Source organism: Dromiciops gliroides, chromosome X (assembly GCF_019393635.1).
Source record: "Dromiciops gliroides isolate mDroGli1 chromosome X, mDroGli1.pri, whole genome shotgun sequence".
Classification (NCBI taxonomy): Eukaryota; Metazoa; Chordata; class Mammalia; order Microbiotheria; family Microbiotheriidae; genus Dromiciops; species Dromiciops gliroides.
Genome location: NC_057867.1, coordinates 23,692,027 through 23,711,525, shown reverse-complemented (window position 1 = coordinate 23,711,525; position 19,499 = coordinate 23,692,027). Strand labels below are relative to the sequence as shown.

Genomic DNA, 19,499 nt, shown 5'->3' with positions numbered 1-19,499 from the left:
AACAAAATTAAAAGCTGGTTCTTTGAAAATACTAACGAGGTCGATAAACCTTTAGCTGACCCAATCAAAAAGAGGAAGGAAAATCTAATTACCCAAATAATAAATGGACAAGGCAAAATCACAACAGAGGAAAAAAATGATCAGAACCCATTAAGCACAATTACAATCTAGCAAAGGAGAATTTAAAAGAAATAGAGAAATATGAAATACCCAAATTAACAAAACATGAAGCAGAAATCATAAACAACCCAATTAGAAAATGAAATTAAACAGCCATAAAGGAACTACCAAAGGGAAAAAAATTCCCTGGTCCAGACAGATTTATAGAAGAATTCTATTCAAGAGCTATTAATAATTAAGTTACAAAAATTATCTTCAAAAATCGAGAAAGAAAACATTAACAAACTCCTTTAATGAGACAAATATGGTCCTAATATGAAAAATAAGGAAATACAGAGAACCTAGACTGACAATGACTCTGAAATCCCATTGTTAGGCACAATCCTCAGGAGGATCAAAGACAGAAAGGTACACACATATCCACCAAAATATTCATAGCATCACTTTTTGTGGTAACCAAGAATTGCAAACAAAATCAGTGCCCATTGACTGGGCAGTGGCTAAACAAATGGGGGTGCATGAATGCAATGGAATATTATCACATCTTTGGAAGAGGAATATGAAGAATTCAGAGAAACACGGAAGACTAACAAACTGATGCAGAGTCAAATAAGCAGAAACAGGAACAGTCACACAATGACTGTCCAGTGTGGAGAGAAAGAACAGTCAAAATCACACAAAAATGGGAAACTGTGTAATTGTAATGGTCAACTTTGGCCCCAAAGATTAGAATAATTATATATATATACATATATATACATATATACATATATATACATATACATGTATACATATATACATATATATACATATACATATATACATATATATACATATATATATATATATGGCAGATGTGGGGGACTGGGTATGGAATAGTCTTTGCAGAGGCAGGGGATAATAGGTATAGAATATTGTACACACTATCAGACTACTGACATGTTGGTTGGTTTTGATGAACCACTTTTTCCTCCTTCTTTTTAAAAAAGTTATGGCTGGCTCATTAGTAAGAAAGACTCTGGCCTGGTACAGCTGGGCTACAGAAATACTTGCTGCACCAGCCTTTCCTGGCACTTTTGCTAATCCATGCTGTGCCCCCTTCACAGAAAAGGTGGACACACAAAAACCAATACCTTCCTGTAGGAAATAGTCTGGCTAAGGAACACTCCAGACAGGAAAAGGTCCCATCTCCATCAGAAGAACACAAGGCTTCCTTTCCCAAACCCTGCAAGAGGTCCTGGGGTCTCTGACACAGGTACACCTGGGAGAATAAATAGAGAGAGGCTCAGACATTTTGTTCAGGCATAGCAATCGCTAACCTCTTGACACAACATCATCATGGCCTCACTCTTCAGAATTCTCCATAGCCAAAGCCTCAGGCAACTTACAGCACAGGCTGGTTACCAGGAGCAAAACCAACACTAAGCAGTGAAGAAACCCACCTAGGAGTGGGAAGAAGAAGAGTTCACATCTCTATAGGGCTTTAAGCCTTGCCTCATTTGATTCTCACAACAACCCTAAGAAGTGGGTGCTAGTGTCATTATCCCCAGTTTGTAGATATAGTCTCTGGGTGTTCTTTCCACTACAGTAGCCTAGAGCTAGAAAGGACCTTAGAGGAGGAAACTGAGCCCTAGAGCAGAGATGTGATTTATTTGTTCACAGCTACACAGATCAGTATGTCCCCTTCTTCCCTGGGAATCACTTTGCCTTTTGCCCTGGAGTTAAGAGACTTGTGTTTGAGATCAATCTCTGTTGTATGAATGCCACTCGCTAAGGACAAGGATACTTGTGTTACTCGCCTCCCCTGTGTATGGTGAGGGAAAGCACCCCTCTAAAAACCTCCAAGTGGATAGAAGAATGTAAACTCTTATTAGGGATCATGGACTTCTAATGCTCCTATCATATCCTGCAACATGTTTTAGCTATCTGTGTCCAAGTCATTGTCCCAACTTGACTAGGCTCCATGAGGGCAGGGCCTTTGTCCTCCTCAGCTTTGGGAGCTTGGCCCAGACCCAGATCTTGCATCTCCTTCTTCCCTTCCCGCACCTTCCAATCTCTGGGCACTATCCTTTCTGGGAGTTTCTGGACAACTCATCAGACAGCTGGGCTCCCCTTCTGTACCCGGGCTCCTCTTTTCTTGCCAGACAGCTTGACCTCACTTGCTCCAGTCACTTCCCAAAGAGGGGGCAGGCAGCATGAGATCGTCCTGCCTAACAACTGTTGCTAAGCAGGATATGGCCAATGAATCGAGGTGAGGCTGGATGGATTGGTTCCAAGCCAAGGTTTTTCCCCTTAGTTTTTATGGGGAGGTAGACAGAGATGTGACAGCTCAAGTTTCACAGAATCAGCGTTTCCTTCCACATTTGGCCTTCTAATTTATTCCACTACCTCTACAGAGCTTGCTTCCTGCATAGTCTTCTCATTTTGAACCTATCTGTGCCTCAGTTTCCTCTTTTGTAAAAAAGGGAGTTGAACTATATGACCTCAAAGGCCCCTTCCCACTCTAGCTATAGCTTCCCATGTAAAGCTATCTATGACCCTCTTCCATTAGAATACGGATAAAAATACATCTGGTACTTCTCTCCAAAGGAGCGTTGGGAGGAAAGTATTATTCTCAAAACCTTAAAAACTGTCAAGTACTATAGAAATGGAGACTCTTATTAAGGGTCCCATCCCCAGGATAATAATCATGCTGACTGCCTGCTGCTCTCACCTGATAACCAGAGGCAGAAATAGTTCTCACAGTAAAGAAGTCAACATGGAGGCAGCCGGGTAGGCAGACTTCTCCACTGCCTTAAATCCCACCACCAGAGACTCATTATTTTGAATTCTATGTCGAAGGCAAAAAGAACATTATATGCAAAGGGGAGCTATTAATACATTGGCACTGAATTACATTTGGAAGAACCCAAGTTCTGGAGTCAGAGGATCAGGGTTGAAATCTCATCTTTGATGGGGTTAACAGCTGTGTGACCTTCAGCAAGTCATACACAGGTTCATCGCTATACTGGAGAGGAGAGGAAGGTCGAAACTGCATGGTGTAGATGGAAAGAAGATCATGGGCAAATGAAAGAAGGACAAATTATTGGCATCTGATTTTGCTTATGTTTTCTTTGCCAAAGAGAATGATTTAGAGACAGGAATAGGGAGTAGATGCCCAAGATAAGCAAGCAGATGAGTCCCTATCATGATGATCTAATTTTCTTTCTTTTTTCTTTTTTCTTTTTTTTTTTGGTGAGGCAATTGGAGTTAAGTGACTTGCCCAGGGTCACACAGCTAGTAAGTGTCAAGTGCCAAATTTGAACTCAGGTCCTCCTGACTCCAGGGCTGGTACTCTATTCACAGCTCCACCTAGAGGCCCCTGATCTCATTTTCTTTTTCTTTCTTTCTTTCTTTCTTTCTTTCTTTCTTTCTTAATTTCTTTCTTTTTTTTTAAGATCCTAGAACTAGAGCCTGAAGGGACCTCTGAGGCCATCCAGTCCAACCCCCTCATTTCATGGAGGGGAAATGAAGACCTTGGGAAAAGAAATTACTTACCCAGGGTCACACAGGTAATCTATATCAGGCGAGATTTGAACCCAGGTCCTGACTCTAGAGTCGGTGTACCATGTGGTGTCTAAAGCCTCTTCCACCTGAAATCCTCTGATGGTGTGAGATTGCCAGAGCTGGCAGATAGGTGGCTCAGTGGATAGATCTCCCCCTTTTTCTTTCCCTGACACCTCAAATTCTCCGATGGTATGTAACCATCAGTGGTGTCTCTCACCCTGATTAGCCTAGTCTGAGATTTCTGTCAGCTCCCTGGGGGGCATCCCCCATCCAGGCACCTGTAGGCTCTCACCTAAGCTCAGAGGCGTGGAAGAGCTGCTGGAAGAGCCTCCATTGTCTGGCCTCTTGCCAGTTGTGCCCTGGTACTGAGGTACCTTTCCAAGCAGGTGAGTCCTCACTAAACAAAGGCCTTCAAACAGACACCCTCTGGCAATCACCAGAGGAAGGGACTAACCAACATTCCCAAGGGAGATTTCAGCCCTTCTCCTGCCCTCCAGACACGTCTGATAGACATAGACAAACTTGCCCAAAGCCCTACTGCCAGGCTTCTGGCATGGGGACAGATGGGAGGCCTGTGACAGATGGGAGACAGATGCCACGTGGCACCTCAGGTCACAAGGTGTGACTGTGGCTGCTGCCGTGGACTGGAGATGGCCAATAGAGGCGTTGGACCCTACCCCAGCCTCCTATTAGGGGCAAAAGAAATCATTCTAGGACTTGGATGGGGTGGTCACATGCTATGTGTCCTGACCCCCCTCCCCTTTTCTCTTCATGCAACACTGAGTATTTATGGGGGAGGCAAAGGAGGGAAGAGAGCAACACAGGGAAAGGCAAACAAGGAAAGATGGCAGGGTAAGGCAGGGGACTACAGGGGGAATGAGAATGGGGAATGCAACCAGGAGCACATTAGAGAGGAAAGGAATAAAAACGGATGAACAAACAAATAAACAAGTAAGCAGACAAACAGACAGACAGATAGAGAGATGAATAAATAGATAAAGGTGGGTCTACACCTGTGATTTCATCAGCCTAAGAAATTCCTGCTAGGTAAATTTCCTCTACCAATGCAGGCCAGCACCTTCTCTACATATAGAATCTTAGGAGGTTTCTGGGGCATTGAAAGGTCAAGTAACCTGTCCAGGATCACAAAGCTAGTCCATTGGTCAGAGGTGGGCTTTGAATCCTTTTTGACTCCCAGGCTGACTTGTTATCCACTACATCAACCTTTAAGCTGGGCAAAGTGCTCAATAAATATCTCCTTCAGGCCTCGAAACAGTTGCTCCTGTTCTCTCCATTTTGCAGATGAGGAGAATGAGTGGTCTACAGAAATAGGCTGGAAGGTTTCCCAAGAAGATTGGTCCAAAACATTTGACATCCCAGTCTCAGAAGTCCTGCTGCATGAGGAAGCCAAAATGTCTCTAAAGAACCCAAAATAACAGCAACTGGGCTAGCATGAGTCTCTACAGGAGATATCTGGGCTGGAGGTGATCCATCTGTCTGGGTGCTGAGGTACTGGAAAGGTATCAACTACTTGAGATAAATCACTGACCTCCCCATGACCCAGAAAAAGCAACCGAGAAATATCCATCATTATTGACCCATATGCTGCCTATCTTTCTTTATATATATACATTGCAGGCATCCTTGATGAAGGGATGAGAAAGGAACAGACAATTATAAAACACAGTTAAATGGGAAAAAACCCACAACATTTATATAGCACTTTATGCCAGGAACCACACTAAATACCTTTTTTAAAAACTTGTCCTTACAACAACCCGGAAAAGTTGGTGCTATTATGATCTCCACTTTACAGTTGAGAAAACTGAGACAGAGGTTAAGTGACTTGCCCAGTGTCACATGGCTATAAGTGTCTAAGCCTGGATTTGAACTTGGGTATTCTTGATTCCAGACCCAGAGCTCCACCCACTGCATCACCTAGCTGTCTTTTTTTTTTTTTGGACTGGGCAACGAGGGTTAAGTAACTTTCCCAGGGTCACATAGCTAGTGTCAAGTGTCTGAGATCAGATTTGAACTCAGGTCCTTCTGAATCCAAGGCCCAGTGCTTTATCCACTGCGCCACCTAGCTGCTCCTTAGCTGTCTCTTTAAAAAAAGTATAGAAGGGGCAGCTAGGTGGTACAGTGGATAAAGCACTGGCCCTGGATTCAGGAGGACCTGACTTCAAATCCAGCCTCAGACACTTGACACTCACTAGCTGTGTGACCCTGGGCAAGTCACTTAACACCCATTGCCCTGCCTCCCCCCAAAAGAAAGAAAGAAAAAAAAAGTATGGAAGATACTTTTAGATTTCATCATGTTTCAGCATTTGTCAATTAGGAATTGTCAATCCCTAAGGACTTTCTAACCCTAAATCAGCTAAGAGGCTCAGGATAGAGACACTGGTCTTGATGATCAAGAAAGAAGAAATAGACTTCAAGCTTATGGACACCACTGAATTGAGCAGATGTTCTGTATTCCAAAAGCTTGTCTCCCAGAAACAAGGTTCTCCTTTTGCAGATGAAAAGCCTGTCATAGCCAAGGCTCTGGGAACTGTCAGACTCTCCTAAAGACAGGAAAGCAACCGAAGGTTCTGTCCTACTCTGAGACTGAACGTGTGAGGTTCCCTGGACTCTAAGCCAAAAAAGCACCTAAGATCAAGACTCCAGTAAAAGGCAGGAGGTGAAAGCAGATGTTCTACAACCTCATGACAAATAGCAGGGACCAACACCCAATGAAGATGAAATGTCACCCACGTGCCTGACAGACCATCTGGGAATAGGCCCAGCAGGACCAATCCAATGATATCACCAGAAGATGGCAACAGCTCTTCAGAATCCGGGGTCCGAGTTGCCCCTGTGTGTGTGCCTTATGGTGCAGTGGATACAGCACGAGGCCTGAATTCAGGTAGACTCATCTTCCTGAGTTGAAATCCTGCCTCAGACACTTACTAGCTGTGTGACCCTGGGCAAGTCACTTCACCCTGTTTGCCTCCATTTCCTTATCTGTAAAACGAGCTGGACCACTCTGGTATCTTTTCCAAGAAGACCCCAAATGGGTCACGGAGAGTCAGACACATCTGATATGACTGAACAACAACAACAACAACGACATGAGTCTACTCTTCCCAATAATGGTAATAGTTGGGGGACAGCATGGCCCAGGTTTACAGGGGAAATACTCTATTGCTACTTTTATTATGATACTATTTCATTGAATGTCTTAGCTTTGAAATAATTGAGGACTCCAATTGACCAGTCCAAGTAATCATAATGGTTGGGATTGGCAAGTAGGTGTAGACCCATGGATTGCCTTGAAGCTGGAATAGAGTGTAATTGGGGCAAGTCTGGGGCAGCCTCCAGCTGCTTCACTGATATTAGAAGGGAGGATCAAGCATGTGCAGTCATTTGAAGGGATCTGGGAGACACAGGGAGAGGCAGATAACTTATCCCTGCCTTTCAGGACCCTGCACTGTTAGAGCTAGGACCAACAGGAAGAAAGATTTAGGACCACTCCAAGGAAATAACTCAACATCAGTCAAGGTGCAGACAATCTCATGGCTTTGGGGAGCAAGCCACTAGAAAATCTGGTTCCCTGGAAGCCCATCAGCATTGGAGATGTGATTCTTCATTCCCCATTGTCTGAGTTGTGTATCCACTGCCCCCGAAGCCCAGAGGGAATGCTGCTCTGTCCCTGAGTCAGCTGAGGCAGGCTGAGCAGGGAAGAGGGAGAAATCACCCTGGCACCATCATCTAGGCTGCCAACCCAAGCCCCCTTTCCTTCAGGGATCTGGGAGGAATCCAGAGATCTGATCATTTTCCATAGCAAAGAGGGGTCTGGGGTAGGACTGGATGCAATAAAGATCTGGATTGGCTCTGGACCGCATGAAGGCACTGAATGAACATCTGAGGAGAGAGGAGGGGAAAAGGTAGAAAAGGGAAAGGAGGGGTTCAGCACACTAATTCTAACAGTGGTGTCAAAGCCAGCTCCAACAAGTGGCTTATGAATATGTGCAGGGGGGCAGGGAGACTCGTCAGGGTGAGGAGGACAGGAACCCCAGCCCCACCTGTGAAAGGTGTTAGGGTAAGCGTCACATGACTCAGCACATAGAAGCCTGAGGGCCCCCACTGCTATCTGGAGAAGCCACCTGAATCCTAGACACTTGAAGAAAAGGTGATCTGCATATGTTTGCATATTCTTCCTGCCAATGTTTTCCCCATTCATGCAAATTCTCATTACATGGCATTTCTTAGGAACCCCAGCTGGGCCTCCTGAGTGCTGAGGTTGTGTTTGCCTGCATTTCCTGGCACAGAGAGGAGCTGGGACCCAGGAGCCCAAGCCCCATCGCCCACGGGGAGCTCTAGATATACCTGGATCAAGGAAACCTCCAATCCTGGAGCTTGGACATGCCACATTCCTCTGGCGGGGCAGGGAGGGGGGGGCATGTTGAGAGATAGGGATGAGAGGGAGGGGCAGAGGCAGAGGCAGAGATGAGGGGTTAGGGCACAGGAATTGGGAAAGAAGCACAGCTGGAGCAGTGAGAGACAGAGGGTTCCTGGGGCTGAATGAGCACCAGAGAGGTCCAGAGCACTGGAAGGGGGCAACCCCTACCCTGCCCACTCCCACTCCCCCCCCCCATGGTCTTGCGGCAACTCAGACTAAGGTTAAACTTCCAGCATCTGGCCACTCTTCTATGAGGTCTTAAAGCAGCCTAATTCTTCCATAGCCCCCAGGCTGCCTAGAACACCAATTCATTAAAGGCTGGGCATGGCAGTTCAGCTCAGCTCGCTAGCTTTCTCTCTCCTTCTCTCTTTCTTCTCTCTCTCTCTCTCTCTCTCTCTCTCTCTCTCTCTCTCTCTCTCCTTCTCTCTCTCTCTTTCTCTCTCTCCTTCTCTCTCTCTCTCTCTCTCTCTCTCTCTCTCTCTCTCTCTCTCTCTCTCTTTCTCCCCTCCCTCTCTCCCTCCCTCCCTCCCTCTCTCCCTCTCTCTGTTGCTGCCATCTCCACTAAATTAGATACTAGTCTGTAAGCACAGAGAGCATCCTCCCCACCCCACTCCACCCCCCCCCCACCAAGGGAGGCGATTCCAAAGTACATTTTACCCTAGTCATCTTGGGACTGATTGTGGGCCAAGATGGAGCCAATCTGGCTGTTCTGGTCCCCTTCTATTCACACTCTTTCTCTTCCCCTTTACACTTTGTCCCACAGGAGATGGAGGGGGGGGGGGAGGGAAGGAGGCAGAATTTTTCATATCTAAACACAAAACAAAAAGCCCAGAAACGGGTCTTATTTCCAAGCTGCATAAGAGAGGAGAATACTTACTGTCTGAACCCTCTTCCAGCTGGGGCCCTGGGATGGGCACTTGACCCTTCTCCTAGGGCTCTGCCAGCAGCAGTGGCAGCAGTGGCAGCAGCGGCGGCGGCAGCAGTGTCTGTGTATGAAGAGAAAGATCATGCTAAGTCTTCGAAAATTTAGCATCTGCTGTGACCAGAATCTTAAAGAAGGAGGTGACTGGCTCAGCCCCAAAGCTGGGGCTAGGGCAGAGAGAAGGTACATGCAGCAATTGCTTCTTCTTCTTCTTCTTCTTCTTCTTCTTCTTCTTCTTCTTCTTCTTTTTCTTCTTCTTCTTCTTCTTCTTCTTCTTCTTCTTCTCTCTCTCTCTCTCTCTCTCTCCTCTCCATCATCAAGGCCCTGGGGGCATCTGGCAGGCCCTGGATCTATCCCAGGAGCCCCAAACACCAACCCATGGAGGGAAGTTCTTGCTACATACATGTAAAAATTTCAGTATTTGCATACTGGTCTTGAATGAAATCAACGAACCTGGATTTGAGTTCCAGTTCCAAGAGTTGAGAAGGGATAAAATATCTGCCTCTCTCTGCCCACCCCCTCCCCAACACAGAGCTGCCAGACAATTTCAATGAAACACCTGGGGGTAGCATCCAACTAACACAAGAGATCCCCCCAGACAGCCTTCCCAGGTTCAAGGTACTCTGGGGGTTCAAATCCACTTAAATTCATAGCTCACAAGCCCCTATGTGTGTTTCTTTGTACAAGTCAGCTGAGGATCATAATTCTTCAAAGCAAAACTTAATCATTCTAGAATTCTTCCCTCTCCCTCCTAACCCTGAGGATTTTACTTCCACACTTTATGTCATGTGGGTCACCTCTGCAGTCACACAACTGCTACCCTAATCCAGGCCTTCACTTTTTGAAGCCTCAGTTAAAGTGGGGATGCTTTTTCCACTTCCCCACTTCCTGCCTTATGGGACTATTCTGAGCCCTGCATAAAAAGTACCTTGAGTGTTATAAGTTGCAAAACTCCAGAAAAAAATGAGAACTGTTATTTCAGTTATATGGATATGACAGTTGATGACTTAGTCTGTGAGACAGTGTGCTAGACATTGGAAGGACGCAGAGTTCAACTCATTATAAGGAAATTGTGAGATCTGAGGAAGATGTGGGGGGAAGAGGGGGAGGGAGGTCACTTGACCTCTCAGAACTCCCAGGCAAACCTCTAAGACAAGATGCAGACAAGGGGGCAGTTAGGTGGCACAGTGGATAGAGCACAGGCCCTAGATTCAGTAGGACCTGAGTTCAAATCCGACCTCAGACACTTGACACTTACTAGCTGTGTGACCCTGGGCAAGTCACTTAACCCTCATTGCCCTGCAAAAAAAGAAAGAAAGAAAGAAAGAAAGAAAGAAAGAAAGAAAGAAAGAAAGAAAGAAAGAAAGAAAGAAAGAAAGAAAGAAAGAAAGAAAAGAAGATGCAGACAACATGGTGATCCAGATTTGTAAGGAAGGTTTCTATACCACTAGTGCTTTGCACTGATGAAATTTCAAAATGACAATGAAAATGAAAATAATGATGATGATGATTCTGAAAAAATTGGAGCTGCTTTGGAAGATAGTCTCAGTAGGTCTAGCATGACTGGATGATCACTTGTTTGTATGTTTTGGAGGCGATTGGAGTTAAGTGACTTGTCCAGGGTCACACAGATAGTAAGTATCTGAGGTCATATTAGAACTCAGGTCTTCCTGACTCCAGAGTTGGTGCTCTATCCACTGCAGCACCACCTAGCTGCCCCTAGAGGATTACTTGTTTGGGATCATAGGGTCATAGTGGCCTGAGATGCCACTAAGTCCAATGACCTCATTTTCCTTGGGGTTGGACTATTGGTCTCTGAGGTCCCTTCCCACTCAATCTTAGATCCTAGGTGTGACTCTGCTTGAACAAGTCACTTCTCCTTCTTGGGTCTGAGCTTCCTCAATTATCAAATGAGAGGGTGGGATGAGATGGTCCCCCAAAGCCCCTTTCAGCTTGAAATCTATAACTTTCCCTAGAAAAAATGGGAGACAGCCTTGCCCAGTGCATTAAGCCCCTGGCTGCAAACCTAGCCTTGGCTCTGTGACTAACCCGCCGTGTACTCACTTAATCTTCCTAAGCCTCCGTTTGCTCAAATGGGGACAATAATCCCCTCCTTGCCCAACTTCCAGGGCTATTGGGAGGATGAAACAAGAGGATGGATGGGAAGGTACCTTGAAAAGCATAAAGTCACAAAACAAATGGCAGGGATTTTTTTCTGACTTGGGAGCATCTCCCTTTTGCCCTGGAGACAGATCTCAGAAGAAATCCTGGCGGGGCATTGGTGGTTGAACTAATCTCAGAGGATTCAACTTTCAGGCTATTTTTTGGGATGTCTTTGTATGCCTGCTCCCCCTCCCTGCCCCAGAAGAGTGCCTGGCACCTAGGTAATGTACTGGCTGATAATCTCTATCTCTGCAGTTCTAATGATGAATGGCTATCCCCCCAAATCCTACCTTGAACATGAGTTACCACCTCTCCCTAGGAGGTTGACACAATCCTTAGCAAAAGATGTGACCTCCAATTGTTTGAGCAAAAACTTCTCTATCCAAGAGGGATATGGAATATCCCCCATATGGAAGGAATGGCTTTGGGGTTCAGAAATCAAGGATGACCCCAAAAGCCACAACCTGGGGCAGGGGGTCCACCTTCAAGAAATTCCAAGTGATCCTCCCTCTCTTCCCTCTCTCCAGCCCTACCATCATGGGCATGACTCAGAGCTAGAAGGAGTCCAAAAGGGACAAGACCCAAACCAGGGCTACCCCCAATGGATCATAAACTGTAGACCTGGAAGGATGAGGGTTCAAGAAGGAAGTGAGCGAAGCCTTTAAGAAGCTGAACATCACAAAGGGCACAGGTGAACAGAGAGTACACTCCAGGTAAGAGTTGTTGTACAGTTGTTTTTTCATCCTGTTCAACTCTTTGTGACCCCATCTTGGGGTTTTCTTGGCAGAGATACTGGAGTGGTTTGCTATTTTATTCTCCAGCTCATTTGATAAATGAAGAAACTGAGGCACACGGGGTTAAGTGACTTGCCCAGGATCACCCAGCTAGGAAGTGTCTGAGGCTAGATTTGAACTCACAGATGAGTCCTCCTGACACTATCCATTTGTGCCACCTAGGTGTTAGAAAGGAATAGGGAACACCAAGTGTTGGGACTAGATTCAGGAGGACTAGAACTGGCTGTAGACATCTGAGACTCACCGGAATCAAGGTGACACAGCTAAACCCATGAGAACTGACAAGGTTGCCAAGGGTGAGAATGGAGAAACTGAAGAGGGCTCCCAGGATGGAGTGACCTAGATTATGACCCAGTCGAGGAGACTGAGAAGGAAGGAGCAGCCCCAAAAGGTACAGGGAGAACCAGGAGAGAGCAGGGCCAAGCAAACCAAATGCTAGAGAAGTCACAAAGACAGGACTGAGAAAAGGCCATTTGATGTGACATTTGAAAGATTGTTGTTAACTCTGGCCATGAATGATGAGGTCACTAACCAGATTACAAAGCATCAAGAAGTGAATGTGAGGTGAAAAAAGGGAGGCAATGACTGAAGACAGTTTTTTCTAAGATTGTCAGATAATGGGAGGAGAGATTTAGGATAACTTTAAGGGGTTGGTAGGATCAAGTAAAGGTTTTAATTGTGAGATAGATCAGTCCCTTAAACTGCTCCAGCTAGTTGTTTATTGTTCAGTCATTTTTCAGGAGTGCCTGACTCTTCATGACCTGATTTGGGGTTTTCCTGGCAGAGCTACTGGAGTGGTTTGCTGTTTCCTTCTCCAGCTCATTTGACAGATGAGGAAACTGAGGCAAACAGGGTGAAGTGATTTGCCCAGGCTCACACAGCTACTAAGTGTCTGAGGTCAGATCTGAACTCAGGAAGATGAGTCTATCCACTCTATCCACTAGATCCACTATAGTGCCACCTATCAGCTGGGCTAGTATAAGCCCCCTACTTCATTTTCTTTTTTTTTCCTTTTTTTGGTAGGGCAATGAGGGTTAAGTGACTTGCCCAGGGTCACACAGATAGTAACTGTCAAGTGTCCGAGGCCAGATTTGAACTCATGTCCTCCTGAATCCAGGGCTGGTGCTTTATCCACTGTGTCACCTAGCTGTTCCCCTACTTCATTTTTCATTGCTATTAGTCACTTGCCTTTGGCTCTTTCCAACTCACTGCCACAAATTCACCCATCACATCCCAACCAAATTACTGAGCTGCCTCCCTATGAACCAAAGAGTTCTCAAGATAGAAATATGAATGTTAAATATTAGGGATGTATGACATCTCCCCTTAGGGGCATAGGACTTTAGAACTAGAAGACACCCTCAGAATCATCTCATCTAAGCCTTTTGATGAATGAAGAAATGGAAATTCAGACAAGCCTGTTCCTATTGATTAACTCTCAGGATCCATATCTCCAGTGCCTAGCATGGTGCCTAGCATACAGTAGGCACTTAACAAATGCTTGTTGCTCAAGCGATTGACTTGTCCAAAGTCACATAAGTGAGTAGAAAAGCTGAAATCTGAAACCAGGCACACACTGCTTCCAGTTTGCCTCCCTCTTTATTAGGGTCTGCTTGGTCCTGGCTGTAAATTTCTGGAAGCCAATTAGTATAACAGAAACACCAGACTTCAACTCAAAACATCCTGGGTTCGAGTCTCAGATCTGCCACTTATTAGCTATGTGATCCTGAACAAACTATTTCACTTTCTCCATCTAGAAAATGGGGCTAATGATCTCTGTCTTGCCCCAGCTCATAGGGCTGTAGTCATGGATACCATCTTTACTCCTCCCCTGGTTCCCCTTGTTAGGACCAGGTACACACTGGCCTCTCTGCCCTGCTATTTGCAACTCCAGGGGCATATATTTCAAATGTCCATTGAGGAGCTTGGAGGAGGTGGCCTCTCCAAGTTCCTTTCAACTCTCTGATTCTTCCAGGGTTTTAATGCTGTTCCCAGTCTTGGAGGAGGGGGAGGAAGGCCAAACTGAATCAGAACACATTGTTATTCCCTGGGCCCTGACTGTATTAACTTGCAGGTGTTTGTAAAATGTTGCTTTATAATATTTGTGCTTTGCCTTTTGTGTGTACATCTTTCCTGCTGCCTCTACTTTCTCACCACCCACTCCCTCTCTACTTAACCTGGCAAAAAGAATGCTTTAGATTCATACAATGTTTTATGCTTTTACCTAATGCTCTGAACTAAACCTACGCGAGCTCCCCACAATAGCACCTTAGGAGGCAAGGCAGGTATCTACACTGGGATGGGAGGGGTGCTGTCCAAGGTCAGTGGAAGATGGAAGGTGAGAACCCATGTGTTCCTAACCTGCCATCACACTTGTGGCTACCCTGAAACAGTGCCCCCTCTGACCAAATTCAAAGGCCCCTCCCTCTGCAAAGGGCAAAGGGTGCTGGCTCTTTAGGACCTCACCCCATGTTACAATCTTTTTTTTTCTTTTTGGTGAGGCAATTGGGGTTAAGTGACTTGCCCAGGATCACACAGCTAGTAAGTAAGTGTTTGAGGCTGGATTTGAACTCAGGTCCTCCTGAATCCAGGGCCGGTGCTCTATCCACTGCAGCGCCACCTAGCTGCCCCCTTGTCCTTCATTCTCAAAGAGGACCATGACATCCAGGTGATGTCATGACTTGCACTGAATTGGATTTAAGTGAGGGAGGATTGTGCAAGGTGCTTAATAAATGTCCACTGAGTGGTTGAATGGTTTCCCAAAGATGATGGGAAGTGTCAGGGAGACTTTGCAAGGGGGAAAGAATACTGGGATTAGGAGCCTTAGGTTCAAATCAATCCTGCTGCTGGCCCAAGTTGGGCCGTGATTTGGGGCAAAGCTCTCATTTAATCTCTCTGAAGATCAAGATTTCTCCCTCTGTACAATGAGTGAGCTGAACTGATGATGTCGCAACAGCTTTCTAGCTTGAATGGATGATCCCACCCACCTAGGAAGGTGCCTGGCATGTACATAGATGGCCCTCAATAAATGCTTTTTGATCGAGAGACCCCATGATCCCAGATGGGCCATCTTGACAGCTTCCCACCCATTTTCCTATTCAGGAGCAGACAAAAGCTGGCCCAGTGCAGTTCAATTCAGCAAGGAATTGTTCCATCCTGACTCAGTGTAACCCACTGGGATAGGCTGCTAGGCCTACAACACTTGGCCTCAAGAAGCTTATGTTCTTTTCTTTCTTTTCTTTTTTTTTTGCAGGGCAATGAGGGCTAAGTGACTTGCCCAGGGTCACACAGCTAGTAAGTGTCAAGTGTCTGAGGCTGGATTTGAACTCAGGTCCTCCTGAATCCAGGGCTGGTGCTTTATCCACTGTAGTGCCACCCAGCTGCCCCCTAGAATCGACACTTTCATTCACAACTGGAAATTCTGTGATCTTCCTTCAGGGGCTCCAATGATCTAAATGGCTCTCCCCTCCCCTCTGCTCATTAGGTCTTTCCCAGGCTGAGGTTCCCCATATCAGGTTTGTAAAGCATTTTACATAGAGTTATCGCATTCTATCCTCTTAACAACACTGTGAGGTAGGCATTATTATCCCCATTTTTCAGATGAGAAAATTAAGGCAGAGTGGTCAAGTGACTTGCCCAAGGTCACACAGCCAGTGAGCATAGGAGGCAAGATTGAAACTTAAATCTTTCTGATTTCAAGTCCCCAACTCTGTTATGATGTCATTTAATCACCATTCCAAGGCCAAGTAAGGCTGTCAGAAAAGCCTGGTAGATGATTCCTAAGCAACTCCTGTGTCTCAAGAGAGGAAGCTCTTCCTGCCCTGGGCTGGAGTTATGCCAGAAAATGATTGGCTCACTGGCCCTCTCTCCAGTTGTGTTAACCCCCACCCTAGGGCTCAGGATCTCCCAGGAGACAAAGGTAAAATCCCAGGACCCCTTGCAAGGCTAACTTGTAGGTGAGTGTGCTAAGCCTTTCCCCCCACACACATGTATGTCCACATGCCTCCACCACGCAGCTGCTGCCCACTCTCTTGCTAGGGGGCCCACATGGGATTTGCCAAGCTGCAAATTAACCTCCGAGTGAACAGATTAACGGTATTCATGGTAACTTACATGCCAAGTCTCATAGCAAGAGACTCTGAACATTCCAATTGCATAATAATTTAAGGATTTTCAAGTTCCTGGCAGTAATTAACCTGATAAGCCTATGCAAATTGGCCCCAATTTCACACTGTCACTGCAGACTAGGAGATCCACTGAATTTGCCCAGAAGGGTGCTTCTTCCCATTCCATATATTGGCTTGAGATAGCAAGGATGACAGATGTCAGTCTCCATTTATTTATGCAAATGAGGCCCAGTGGAAGAAATCAACATTAGGCCAGGAAGGGGAATGGACATTTACAAATAGTCCACCTGCCAGTTGATTGGAATTGAGTCAGAGTGGGATGAACAAGCCTTTTCTGAAAAGAAGGAAAAATGGTCCTAGCTTAGCCACCAACTCACTATGTGACCTTGGACAAGTCCTTTTAGTTCATTTAGGCTCCTGGCCTAAATGTCCACACTTATAAAATCAAGGGGTTGGCTAGCAGTACCAGATCTCAAACTATTCTACAAAGCAATAATTATCAAAACAATTTGGCACTGATTAGAAAAAGGAAAAGGTTCATCAGTGATTATGTACACAATATACCTAAGCAAAGGAACCTAGTAGCCTAGTGTTCAATCTACCAAAAGAACCCAGCTATTGGGTTAAGGACTCACTAGATGACAAGAAATCGCTGATAAAAATGGACATCAGTCTGGAAGAAATTAGATTTAGGCAAACACCTCATACCATATAGCAAAATAAGCTCCAAGTGAATACACGATCTAGACATAAAAGGTTACAAATTTGAGATGAAAGGAAGAGATTGTCTTTCAGCTCTGGAGAGGATCACACAAGATAAAATGGATAATTTGGATGGTATGAAATTTTTTTTAAGTGAGGCAATTGGGGTTAAGTGACTTGCCCAGGGTCACACAGCTAGTAAGTGTTAAGTGTCTGAGGCTGGATTTGAACTCAGGTTCTCCTGACTCCAGGGCAGGTGCTCTATCCACTGCACCACCTAGCCGCCCAGATGGTATGAAATTTAAAAAAGACCTTGTGCAGCTCCAAATCAATGCATTAGAAGGGAAGAGTTAGGGGCAGCTAGGTGGCGCAGTGGATAAAGCACTGACCTTGGATTCAGGAATACCTGAGTTCAAATCCAGCCTCAGACACTTGACAGTTACTAGCTGTGTGACCCTGGGCAAGTCACTTAACCCTCATTGACCCTCCCCCCCCCAAAAAGGGAAGAGTTAAAAACTAGGGGGAGAAAAAAAACTGGGGGGAGGGGGAAACCTTGCAGCAAATTTCTCTGATAAAAGCCCCATTTCCAAAATATATAAGGAACTGATTCAAATTTACAATAAGATCCATTCCCTAATTTATACATGGTTAAAGGATAGGTAGGAGCAAGTAGTTCTCAAGAAATTCGAGCACGCTATGATTTCTAGGGTTTTTGTTTGTTTTTTGGTGGGGCAATGAGGGTTAAGTGACTTGCCCAGGGCCACACAGCTAGTAAGTGTCAAGTATCTGAAAAGCCAGATTTGAACTCAGGTCCTCCAAAATCCAGGGCTGGTGCTTTATCCACTGTGCCACCTAGCTGCCCCTCTGAAATCCAAGCACTCTATATCCCTATTGAAAAAAAATGTTCCAACTCACTAGTAATTAGAAAAATGTAGATTAAGACAATCCTATGGCTCCACCTCACACCCATTAGATTGGAGAGGATGCTTGAAACCTACCCCACTTCTCTGCAACACCTCTCTTGAATTTACTTCCTGGACATTATTCAGTTAATTCCATTAAATTCAATAAACACATATTAAGTGGTCTGGTACATCTGGGCTAAAGAAATGCTTGATGGACTAGTTTTGCCTGGCACTTTTGCTAATCCATGCTGTGCCCCCTTCACAGAAAAGGTGGACACACAAAAACCAATACCTTCCTGTAGAAGATAGCCTGGCTAAGGAACACGCCAGACAGGAAAAGGCCCCATCTCCATCAGGAGAACACAAGGCTTCCTTTCCCAAACCCTGCAAGAGGTCTTGGGGTCTCTGACAGAGGCACACCTTGGAGAATAAATAGAGAGAGGCTCAGACATTTTGTTCAGGCATAGCAATCGCTAACCTCTTGACACAACATCATCATTGGCTCACTCTTCAGAATTCTCCATGGCCAAGGCCTCAGGCAACTTACAGCACAGGCCAGTGCAAAAACACATTTTCAGACACATAACCAACTATCATAAACCTACTTCCACCCATTGGTTTCCAGTTCTTTGTGATAACAAAGAACTGGAAACTAAGGGGATAGGTACCCTATTAGTTGGGGAATGATGGAAAAAATTGTGACACTGGAAAGTAATGAAATATCATTGTATCACAGGAAATTATGAAAAAGAAGAATTCAGAGAAGCTTGGGAAGGCTTTCATGAATTGATGCAGAACCAGGAAAACAGCATACAATAATTACAATAATAGAGACCGAATGATCAACAACAAAAAAAGAAACTTACAGATAGTGGGGATTCTTTTCTGGTATGGATAGGACTAGATAGCTGCTGAAATTCTGAAATTCTTCCAACTCTGAAATTTTGTGATTCTGTGAAATAAATAGAATAAACAATGAGTACAACAATATAAATGAAAACCACAGTAGCAACAACAAAAACCTGAAGTTGGATGTTATTTAATTACCAAGAAATTTGACCCCAAGGAAGAGTATAGAAAATGTGTCTTCCCCCCTACCCCACTTTCAGAGGTAGAGGACTGGGGGTGTAGAAGACTGCATATACTGGCAGATTCTTTTTTTTGTTATAAGGAAAAGATGGGGGTTATATTGGGTAATATGCAAATAAAATATATCAATCAGCACTATTTTTAAAAAGCAGATGCTGAAATAGGCGTGTTCTGTCTGTGTTTCTCAAAGAGGACCGAGGTCACCTTAGCTTAAATCCTACTTCCTTCTAAAAGTAGACTGAGGCCAAATTGGTGGGGAGAGGGTTCATTTCCCCAGCCTTGCCTCAACTTTCAGACTGCCTAGTAGACCCTTAGGCTTCTGAGAACACAACCTGCTGCCAAAAGAAAGCTGTGGAGTTCTGACCAGGACAGGGGTCTCCAGCCATTGAGAAGGGACAACCCCCCAAGTCCTCTATCCAGTGCTGGGTTTTGGTAATGACACAGATGGATCCTGGAACCATTTTTTAGAATTCAGACTTCTGCAGAACAAATACTCTTTTCTCCATTCACTTTTATGATAAAAGCAGAAACTGTTTTTCTGGGAAAAATCCTGGCCTCAAGATATAACTTCTGAACACAATTCAAAAACACACTTGAAGATTACACATTTAAAGGCAAGGGGAAAAACGACAATCTTCTGATAAAATGGCTTGTGAAATCTGAATGCAAAATGGCTACCCTGGGTCATTT

General features: G+C 45.1%; 1 protein-coding gene across 6 annotated transcripts in view; it reads right to left on the bottom strand.

Annotated features, from left to right (window-relative positions):
* The window catches only part of FRMPD3 (FERM and PDZ domain containing 3), a 118,586-nt gene that overhangs the window by 64,434 nt on the left and 34,653 nt on the right, over positions 1-19,499 (bottom strand). For 4 of the 6 annotated variants that reach the window (XM_043974774.1, XM_043974778.1, XM_043974779.1 and 1 more), the window contains exons 2-3: positions 18,587-18,672; positions 8,985-9,093 (exon numbers count right to left, since the gene is read on the bottom strand). The gene's annotated coding sequence lies outside the window, so the exon portion shown is untranslated. Of the gene's footprint in view, positions 1-1,253; positions 1,382-8,984; positions 9,094-18,586; positions 18,673-19,499 lie in introns of all 6 variants that reach the window. The other 2 variants (XM_043974776.1, XM_043974777.1) reach the window with 2 other exon arrangements.